At 36.1% G+C, this 10,749-nt stretch overlaps 1 pseudogene; it reads left to right on the forward strand.

Annotated features, from left to right (window-relative positions):
* The first annotated feature begins 273 nt into the window (after positions 1 to 273).
* Positions 274 to 6,407, forward strand: LOC128211668 (uncharacterized; annotated as a pseudogene).
* Positions 6,408 to 10,749: the final 4,342 nt, after the last annotated feature.

Genomic DNA, 10,749 nt, shown 5'->3' on the forward strand with positions numbered 1-10,749 from the left:
GTGAATTGTTTACGAATGTACATGGATTCAGCACAGCTTTCAGAAGATTCAGATGAATTTTTGTTTAGAAACGTTTATTTTTCCAAGAAAGATAATACACATAGATTAAGAAAGGGGAAGCATATTTCATATACAACAGCAAGACAAATATTTGTTAAAACTCTTACAATTTTAGGATTAGATAGTTCTAAATACGGATTGCATTCGATTAGGTCGGTAGGTGCGACAACAGCTTCTGGAAGGGGCGTACCAGATAGATTAATTAAAAAAAACATGGTCGATGGAGATCAGAGATTTCTAAAGATATTTACATCAGGGAAAATGAAAAATACAAGAAGTCAGTTACTTAAAGTTGAGTAACTAAAATAATGTTTATACAAATCGGGTTTTTCCCGTTCTTTTTCATTCGATAAATGTATTGGCCAGGTATAGACCACTCCTATACAGTCGTTGTTTTATACTTTATGAGGTTAATAAATAAATAATTTATGTTTGGCTGAAAGTATTGAAAGAAAACATAAATATATTTATTTTCTGTTCGGAATAAATCGTATTTACGATAATTACCATATATGGGGGGGGGGGGGGTATTTCCGACTATTGCCATATATGGTAATGGTCAGTGGGTTTATATAACCAAACGGCTGGTATAAAAGCCGTTTGTCCATGTGTTTTCGTCATATCAGGTTGTACCGGGCCAGTTAAACCATCAGAAAATTGGTCGATCGATGCCACATTCAGTGTTCAATTTTTTCCTCATGAAACCATTGCGTGTATGATCATTGAATAAATGTATTGGCCCGGTATAGACCACTCCTATACAGTCGTTGTTTTATACTTTATGAGGTTAATAAATAAATAATTTATGTTTGGCTGAAAGTAATGAAAGAAAACATAAATATATTTGAAATTGCAATACATTTGTGCTACTGTCCTTGTTACAGATATCTCTTTCATGAAAGTTTTTAATTACCTCTCAGGCTCTGGCTGATTCTTCTTTGAAAAGAAATGATACACAATGAAAATAATCAAGAAAAAACAGATTCCCATCACAATTATTATTCTGTTCATGCTTCAACTAGTTGCAACTGGCATGTATAGATCAAGGTCATAATTGCAGATTTCAAAGGTATAACATATTAAAGACATTTAAATACACTATGAATACCTTTGTGCAATTCGCATGTCAGTAATTAGATAGTTTTTGGAAATCTTATGTTCAAATGTACAATTTCAGGTCAAGCCCCTGCTGCACACAGAACTTCAATCCATTACAGTTTCGACTATGCCCAGCAAGTGTTTTACTCTATGAACAGCAAGTGGGGCCTATATTCTTCAAAACTGCCAGGAAGTGCGGCTGCTTTGGGGTGTGCTGTGAATCCTTAGGTAAATTTTGTTATATTGAAATGGTTAATGTTTATTACACTTTCTGATTTTTTATAGGTTAAATTCAAAACTTTCATGTTTTGTTAATTCATTAAATAGAACAGAGGAGCGTTCACATTCATTCTGAGATGCTCTTGTTTAAATCCTTAATATAACCAAAATGAAAGTTCTTACTTGAACATAAAAGTACAGGATTAATATATCAGTTATATTTTAAGTTGTTTCTGTCTTTTCAGGGTCACAGATATTTTATCTGATTGATGAAGAATATGTGATGTGGGCAAGGGGGCAAACAGTGTTGTATCTATGCTGCACCACCATTTCCAAGAACTGTCCTATGGGGAAGAATCCGCATGCATGCATATGGACAACTGTGTTGGGCAAAATAAAAACAATGCGGTCATTGGGTATGTTGACAAAACAGTGTTCAAGTATATATCATGTGTACTGCATATTGAAACATTACAGTATTAGATTAACAGGACAGACTAACATTTATAGGTTTTTGCCAGTTATGTCAGGATCCTGTAATCAGTTATCTCAAAATATTCATTTATCTTATATATTAGTTCTGGCTTAGTTATGTTCTTATTAACTTTCCTATATGTCATATGAAGACTGTCAGTTCAATAAATCATATGTAATTCTATGTTTAAGGTATGGTGTCTGGTGTGTTCTGAAGGGCCTGCATTAAATTATAGAGTTTAGTTTGATGGAAACAGGGCACACAAAGTTCAGTCCGGACTGGCATTTTGATCTGTGGAAGGTAGATGTAAAAATAAATTTCTTTAAATTTGGTGCTCTTTTTTCTATTGTTAGACTGATATTGCTTTCAGTTACCCAGATTTTAAAACAGTGAAATAACAAATATAAATGTTTCACTCTATTGAAACTTTGGTCAGCTATCACCTCCAAATAAAACGTCAGTATGCAAAATATTTTTCAATGACATCAGTTCAGAAATGATCATTGGTGCGCATACAATAAATAGCTCATCTTAACAACTATGTCATTTTATAACAGTTCTAGGCACATAATGAAAATATTCTTTATCATCTATTGGAATTATGCCACAAGGAAGTTGTATTTAATTTTATGGATGTTTGGTGCATGAATTAAACACTGAAGTTATACATAATACCTTATGATGTTAAACAAGATTGTGTTAAATATTTTTTTGTTATAACATAGTAACTATGACATGTTTATTTATGTTAGACCAAATGGAGGCAGCGCACTGCTGAAACAATGGAGGAAGTGGCTGAAACAGTACGGCTATCATCTCGCAGTGGACACAACACTCCACAGCTTATTGATGGCCCTGCCAAACCAGTTTTATTCTATGACTGGTTGGAGTATACCAGGAAGCTCCTGAAGCCAATTCCAAACCTGAAGAAGTACCATCACTTCAGGTAAAACTTAATAATTGTAGAAGTATCGCTGCCTGTGTATGAAACATTTTTAGCTCACCTGTCACATAGTGACAAGGTGAGCTTTTGTGATCACAATTTGTCCGGCGTCCGTCCGTCGTCCGTCCGTCCGTCCGTCCGTAAACTTTTACTTTAAACGACATCTCCTCGTAAACCGCTTAGCCAATTTCATCCAAACTTCACAGGAATGTTCCTTGGGTGGTCCCCTTTGAAAATTGTTCAAAGAATTGAATTCCATGCAGAACTCTGATTGCCATGGCAATGGAAAGGAAAAACTTTAAAACTCTTCTTCTCCCAAACCACAAGGCTTAGGCCGTTGATATATGTAGGTAGGATCACCAAATGGTCCTCTACCAAGATTGTTCAAATTAAGGCCCTGTGGTCAAAATTGGCCCCGCCCCGGGAAGTCATGGGATTTCTTTATATGTTTATATTAAAAAAATTCAAAAATCTCCTCTGAACTTACGTTGCTTAGAGCTTAGATATTTGGCTTGATTCATCGTCTAGTGGACCTCTACAAAGATTGTTCAAATTATGGCCTTGGGGTCAAAATTGGCCCCGCCTAGGGGGGCTAGGGTATTCTCTATATGTTTATAGTTAAAACTTCAAAAATCTTCTCCTCTGAACATACTTGGACTAGAGCTTAGATATTTGGCATGATTCATCGTCTGGTGGACCTCTACAAAGATTGTTCAAATTATGGCCTTGGGGTCAAAATTGGCCCCACCCCCTTCGGGGGTCATGGGTTTTTTCTATATGTTTATAGTGAAAACTTCAAAAATCATCTCCTCTGAACTTAGTGGCTTAGAGCTTAGATATTTGGCATATTTCATCGTCTAGTGGACCTCTACAAAGTTTGTTCAAATTATGGCCCTGGGGTCAAAATTTGCCACACCCCGGGGCTGATGGGTTTTCTCTATATGTGTTATAGTGAAAACTTAAAAAATCTTCTCCGAACTCACAAAGACAAGTAACGTCTTAATTTAAACTGGATAACATATCTAGTACACATACCAATTTTCAATATGGGCCACATACAACAATTAATAACAAATATATATATATAGATACATACGTAAAATCAAGTAATGACAAGAGCTTAGATATTTGGCATGATATATCATCTAGTTGACTTGTACCAATATTGTTCAATCTTTGGCCCTGGGGTCAAAAAATGGCCCCGCCCGGGCGGTCATGGGTTTCCTTATATATGTATATGATGAAAACTTATAAAATCTTCTTCTCCGAAACCAAAAGGCGAAGGCCTTAGATATTTGGTATGAAGCATTGTTTATCGGACCACTATTAAGATTGTTCAAACTTTAGCCCTGGGGTCAAAATTGGCCACGCCCCGTGTTCATATGCTTAGGTTTTCAATATTTTTATATAGTCTTATATAATAAAACTTTAAAAATCTTCTTCTCCAAAATATAAGACCTAGAGCTTTCATATTTGGTATATAGTGTTACCTAGTGGACCTACACCAAAGGTATTCAAATTATTGTCCCGGGGTCAAATTGGCCTTGCTCAGGGGTCATTTGTTTTTACATTGTCTTGTCACTTAAACATCTTTTCCTCTGAAAGTAAAGGTCAGAATGACTCCATACTTGATATGTAGCATCCTTACATGGTCCTCTCTCAACTTTGTTCAAATGGTTTTGTTTGGCCCCTTTTAGGGGTCACCAGAGCAAAAAAAATAGAAAAACCTTTAAACAACTTGATCTTATTAACTGCTTGATGGATCTTCAAGTCTGAAGCATCCTAGCATGGGCCTCTGTCAGGTCTTTTCAAATAATTTTGTTTGGCCCCTTTTAAGGGCCACCAGAGCTAAAATTAATAAAAAAACTTAACATTTTCTTCGCATGAACCCCTTTATAGATCTTCAGCAAATTTGGTTTGAAGTGTCCTTGCATGGACCTCTCTTAAATTTGTTCACATAATTTTGTTTGGCCCGGTTGCCATGGCAACCTAAAGGAAAGTGTCAACAATTGGTTATGATCATCTTCTTCTCCTAAACCGCTTTGACAATTTTGATGAAACATCATAGGAATGATCCTTGGTTGGTGTTTTTTCAAAATTGTTCAAAGAAATTAATTCCATGTAGAACTCTGGTTGACATGGCAACCTAAAGGAAAAGTGTCAACAATTGGTTACAATCATCTTCTTCTCCTAAACCGCTTGGACAAATTTGATGAAACTTCATAGGAATGATCCTTGGTTGGTGCTTTTTCATAATTGTTCAAAAAACTTAATTCCATGCAGAACTCTGGTTGCCATGGCAACCTGAAGGAAAATATAGGCTGTCGTGTCCGCGCTGTGACTTACTCTTATATGGACAAATTTTAAAATGACTTGCCATATGTTTTCGACATACCAAGACAACGTGTCGTGTGCAAGACCCATGTCCCTACCTCTAAGGTGAAAGATACACAGTGTTTATTCACAATGGAATGCTGAATATGAGGACATAAAGAGTGTTGGCTGTCATTTAGTATGATTGTGTGTTTTTTCTATGCTCAGAGGCAATTTAATATAACTTACAATATGTATTTGACACATAAAGGCAAGATTAACTTTTTATGTACTTGTTCATAGATCATTGTCACATTGGGGGGCATTTGTCACATACTTTGACAGCTCTTGTTCAATATTCTTTGAGAAACAAGCTATATTAATAACAAAGGTTAAACTCTTTTACTCAGGTGAGCGATTTAGGGCCATAATGGCCCTCTTTTTTATACTATACCATTTTTTCAGAGATTTATTTTGATATTAAAGGGACTGTACACCAAAATGTGTGTCACCAAAAAAAGTTTTTTTCTGTAACAAATCTCAGGACAATTATCTAATAGAATGTGTTAGGCTTTGATATCATAATTGTAAAAGAAAGTACAAAAATGTAAAAAAGAATGTGTCGGAGACCGGGTTCGAACCTGTGTCGCCAAAATTGCAGTCTAGCGTTTTATCTACTGAGCTACAACGGCCTACTCTAATTGGTTGACATAATTAAGCTATACACCTACCTCGGTAATATCACGTGATAACACCGACTAGCCAATCACGCATAAGGAATGAATTCTACCTGGTAGACATACCCAGTATGTAAAATAGGAAATAATTGCTTAACTTAAATTAATTGTAAACTATGTGGTACTTCAGTTAGTAAGTTTAAATGCATTGTACACATCGTTGCCAAGTTTATGTCAGTTTTCGACAATTTTCTTTTTTTTTTCGCTATTTTATCATACGGAGTACAGCCCCTTTAAAGCAAATGTTGCAATGTGTGCAATTTGTTACAAACACCAGGTACTGCACATATCATCATTGTTTTGCAGGATTGCAGCCGACAAGCCCTTCAGCGTATTTGTGAGAGAGCATGCCAAGGACAATAAGATAGAGGTTCAAGTTGGCAAGCCCGCATCTATTGCCCAGCTCAGAGACTATCCTGAGCGAATCCAGCTGAAAGGACTGGATGCCAAATGGCGCTGGTACCTCTACGACCATATTGCCCCATATTGCTTCAACACAAGCGTCTGCTCAAAGCCTACAGTACCAAGTACTACAGTAATTGAAATTAAAGGGGTGTTGTAGAGAATAAATTAAAAACTTAAAAGAGTTATATGTCTAGTTTTTCTTTTCCTTAAGATTAAAAACCTACACTTCCGTCCACACCTCAAGCCCGAAGAGCCCCGGTTACATTGGTGCCGTGACCAATCGGGTGACAAGACGAGGTACATGACGTGAACCAGAGCAGAGGAGGAAGGAAGACGAGTGTGTATGAGGTAAATATATTCTCTTAGGAAAAGGATAATTAAATTGATTAACCCAAAGGTTCAAGTTAAATTAAATAATAATGATACAAATGTTGAGTAAAAATTAATGTAGTAGTGCTATTACTTGTTAAAAGTATACAAGTATCATTTCTAGAGGATTATTATATTCGGAATTGTCGAATATACTTATTTACTTGAACCTTATGCCTTGAAAATATTATTGTTCACTAGGCTTCAGATATTAGATTGAGAGGATTAAGAAAGGTGGTATATTGTTACACAACATATATTATATTGAGAAATAGTACACATTGTTTATGGTAACTGGTTTTACTTGTACTGGTATTCAATCAAGCATTGTGATCTAGTTGAGTGATTATGGCATCAAAGTATACTCCTGATAGGGCTGAACACTTTGAGGATAGTATTGAGGTGGGCAGTACAAATAAGAAAGAGGTGAGATTTGATACATATTTTTTAAATTTGCCTTAGAAGAGCGAAAGTGTTTCTTTTGATAATGGTCGACATTATGATGATAGTTTGTCAGGTGGAAATTTGCCTAATAGGTATTTTGAGAAACAGTATGAGTTGTCTCCAAGGACTTTAGTGAATAACACTAGACAAATTGACAGAAATATTTATTATCCTTCTCATAATATGATGGGGACTAGCAGACCGTCTAAAGAAAATGAGCCTGATAAATTTGATGGGAAAGGTACAGAATGGCCAGACTACATTGTACATTTTGAAAGGGTTGCAAAGTAGAATAAATGGGAAATTCATCAAGCTTGCATGCTAGCCATTAACTTGATGCGGGAAGCCTAGAAACTTTTGAGTACCATCAGGGACGATAGATTAAATGATTATGAGTACATCAAAGCTGGACTGGAGTAAAGATTCTGTCCTAATGAAAGGGGTTTGGCCTATAAGTGTGAATTCAGGAATAGGAAACGATATAAGAATGATTCCGTTTCAGATTTTGGGTTCGACGTTAGATGATTGGGGTAAAGGGTTTTTCCTTACATGGATCCTTGGAAACTTGTTGAGTGGATCAAAACATTAATGGATTGGAACATTTTGAATTACAGAAACAAGTACAATTTGGCCATCCAAAATCTTTAGATGAAGCAATAAGCTTAGCTACTGAGTATTGTGCGTTGTGTGGTTCACTGGACAAAATAAGGAAACCCACTGAGGTTCAGTCAGAACAAGTTTCATTACTTCGTTCTTCATCTCTAGGTTCATACTGTACACTAGAAGATATGCAAGAGGCCATGACCAATATTATAGATCAAAAGTTAGGACCATTGTTGGAAGAGAAATTGAAAGTTTTGGCAGACAGTAGGCAACAAAATAGGGGTGTTTATTTTGATGGTAGGCAACAGAACAGAGGTGATTATTTTGATGGTAGGCAACAGAATGGGGGTGATTATTTTGATGGTAGGCAACAGAAAATAGGTGATTATTTTGATGGTAGGCAACAGAATAGGGGAGATTATTTTGATGGTAGGCAACAGAATTAGGGTGATGGACAAATTCAAAGAGGTCGAGGCGTTGGTTAGAACAGTTACAGTAACAAGATAGTTATAAGAATCAGAAACAAATTATTTGCTCAAATTGTGGGGAATACTCTCCACAAATGTCGAATCAAGATGTCCCAAATCAAGACATAATCAGGAAAACTAACAAGGACCAAGTGAGAGGCCGAAAACATGGTCCTTGTTGACAAAAGGCCAACAGAAAAGGAGATAATAGAGAATATCGGGGTAGTGGTAGACAGATTTGTTTCAAAAGCTAGTATAACATTGATGACACCTGAACCCAAAACTTATGTTGCATCAAAACCTGATATTGCTTATGTGTCTAGTGGTAAAGGGGGTGATATGGGAGGTTCTGAAATTTCCAGGATAGAGGAGACTACTAGAGAGCAAGTAGGAAAAATTGATCCTGTTAAGGAAGGGGTCAAGGTCATAGAGGAATCTATTCATGTTAGGGAAGGGAATAAAAAGGTTCACTTGGGAATGGATTCAGTCAAGTCATGTTGCATCAAACTTGTTAAACTTTAAATGTGAGAGCTTCATTTGATCATTGTGTGAAAGGAAGTGTGCTAGTTGATACAGGAAGTAACGTTTCCCTTTTGAACAAATGTAGATATGATGCTTTGACAGACAAACCTCCATTAGAGCCTCCTGATAGGACATTAGTTGCAGCAAATGGGGATCAGATAGAACTTATAGGAAAATGTAGAATGACATTTCAGATTGAGCATATTTTTTTGAGCATGAGTTTATAATAGCAAATGTGGCTGAATCATATGGGATTTTAGGTATGGATTTCATTGAGGCTCAGAATGCTAGTGTTAAGATTGCTAAGAAAATGCTTAAAACCAAATTAGGCAAGGTTAAGTTGCATAAAGATCAATCTTCAATTTGTGGAAGAATTCATGCTATAGAATCAGTTAAAATCCCTGCAAAATCAGAAATGTACATTCCTGTATATGTTAATGGCAACTGTGAAGCAAAAGTTGGCATACTCGAACCCACACTTAGTCATGTTAAAGATGGTTTGTTTATTGCAAGGTCTCTGATTAGAAACGAGGAAAGTCATGTGATTATTTCAGTCATGAACATGACTGATAATACAGTTAGTTTGAAGAGTGACACTATTTTGGGTAGAGGCTGTACAGAGAGAAATTGTGTCTGATAATTCTTGCAATAATGTAGAAAACACTTCAGTGCCAGAACATTTGCAACCAGTTCTTGAGGGCATGTCACCAGATTTAAGCTCAGATCAATTACAAAAAGTTAAGCATTTACTTACACAATATGAGGATGCTTTCTTAGGTCCAGATGGTAAATTAGGTTAAACTGATATAGTTGAACATTTCATCAACACGGGGGATGCAAAGCCTGTACAATGTAAAACTAGAAGAATGCCTATACATTTGCAAGATACAGTTGATAGAGAATTGGACAAGATGTTGGATAATGGTGTTATTGAGCCTTGTCATAGTCCATGGGCTTCGGGTATATGTCTAGTGAAGAAAAAGGATAACACTATTAGATTTTGTGTAGATTTGAGAGGTCTTAACTCTGTAACTGTTTTTGATGCATATCCCTTACCGAGAATAGATCAGACATTGGATCAGCTGTCAAATAGTTACTATTACCAAAGCTTAGATCTAGCAAGTGGATACTGGCAATTAAAGTTAAAAATGTTTGATGCTCAAAAAACAGCCTTTAGAATTCCAGGAAGAGGGCAATTTATGTTCAAAGTTTGTCCAATGTGCCTCAAAAATGCTCCTGCGAGTTTTGAAAGAATAGTCGAACATATTTTAGCAGGATTGCACTATGAAAAACGTTTGGTGTACTTGGATGATGTTTGTATTTTGGGGAAAACTTTTGATGTGGCATTAGAGAACTTGAGACTTGTTTTGGAGAGATTTAAGATGGCAAATCTTAAGTTAAAACCTAGTAAATGTAAACTTTTTAGAACAGAGCTTGTTTTTCCAGGCCATTTGGTGTCCAAAAAGAGAATTACATGTGATCCACAGAAAATAAGTGCTGTTAAAGATTGGCCACGTCCACAAAATAAGCAGGAAGTGAGGTCATTTATAGGGATTTGCGGGTACTATCGGAAGATGATTCCTGATTTTTCGGAAATTTCTCTTCCATTGACTAGGTTAACCAAGAAAAATTGTAAATTTAAATGGGGTGAGGCTGAACAAGTGGCATTTGAGCAATTAAAACAACGTCTGATAAATGCACCAATACTTGGGTACCCTGATGAAAAAGGAGGTGATTTTATACTAGATACAGATGTAAGTTTAGATACAATTTCTGGGGTATTATCACAAATGCAAAATGGGGAAGAGAGAGTTTTGGCTTATGGTAGTAAAACCCTAAATGCTGCCTAGCAAAACTACTGTACCACAAAAAAGAGTTATTAGGAGTGATTCATTTTGTGCAGATATATAAACACTTTTTGTTGGAAAGGAAGTTCATTGTTAGGACAGATCACAAGAGCTTGTCAATTTTGGGGAGTTTTAAGGAACCTGAAGGTCTCCTAGCAAGATGGTTCAATATTCTTGAGGCGTACGAATATGAAATCGTATACAGGGAAGGTTCAAAACACCAAAATGGGGATAGTCTAACTAGGAT

The sequence above is a fragment of the Mya arenaria genome, chromosome 12, assembly GCF_026914265.1.
Source record: "Mya arenaria isolate MELC-2E11 chromosome 12, ASM2691426v1".
NCBI classification, from domain to species: domain Eukaryota; kingdom Metazoa; phylum Mollusca; class Bivalvia; order Myida; family Myidae; genus Mya; species Mya arenaria.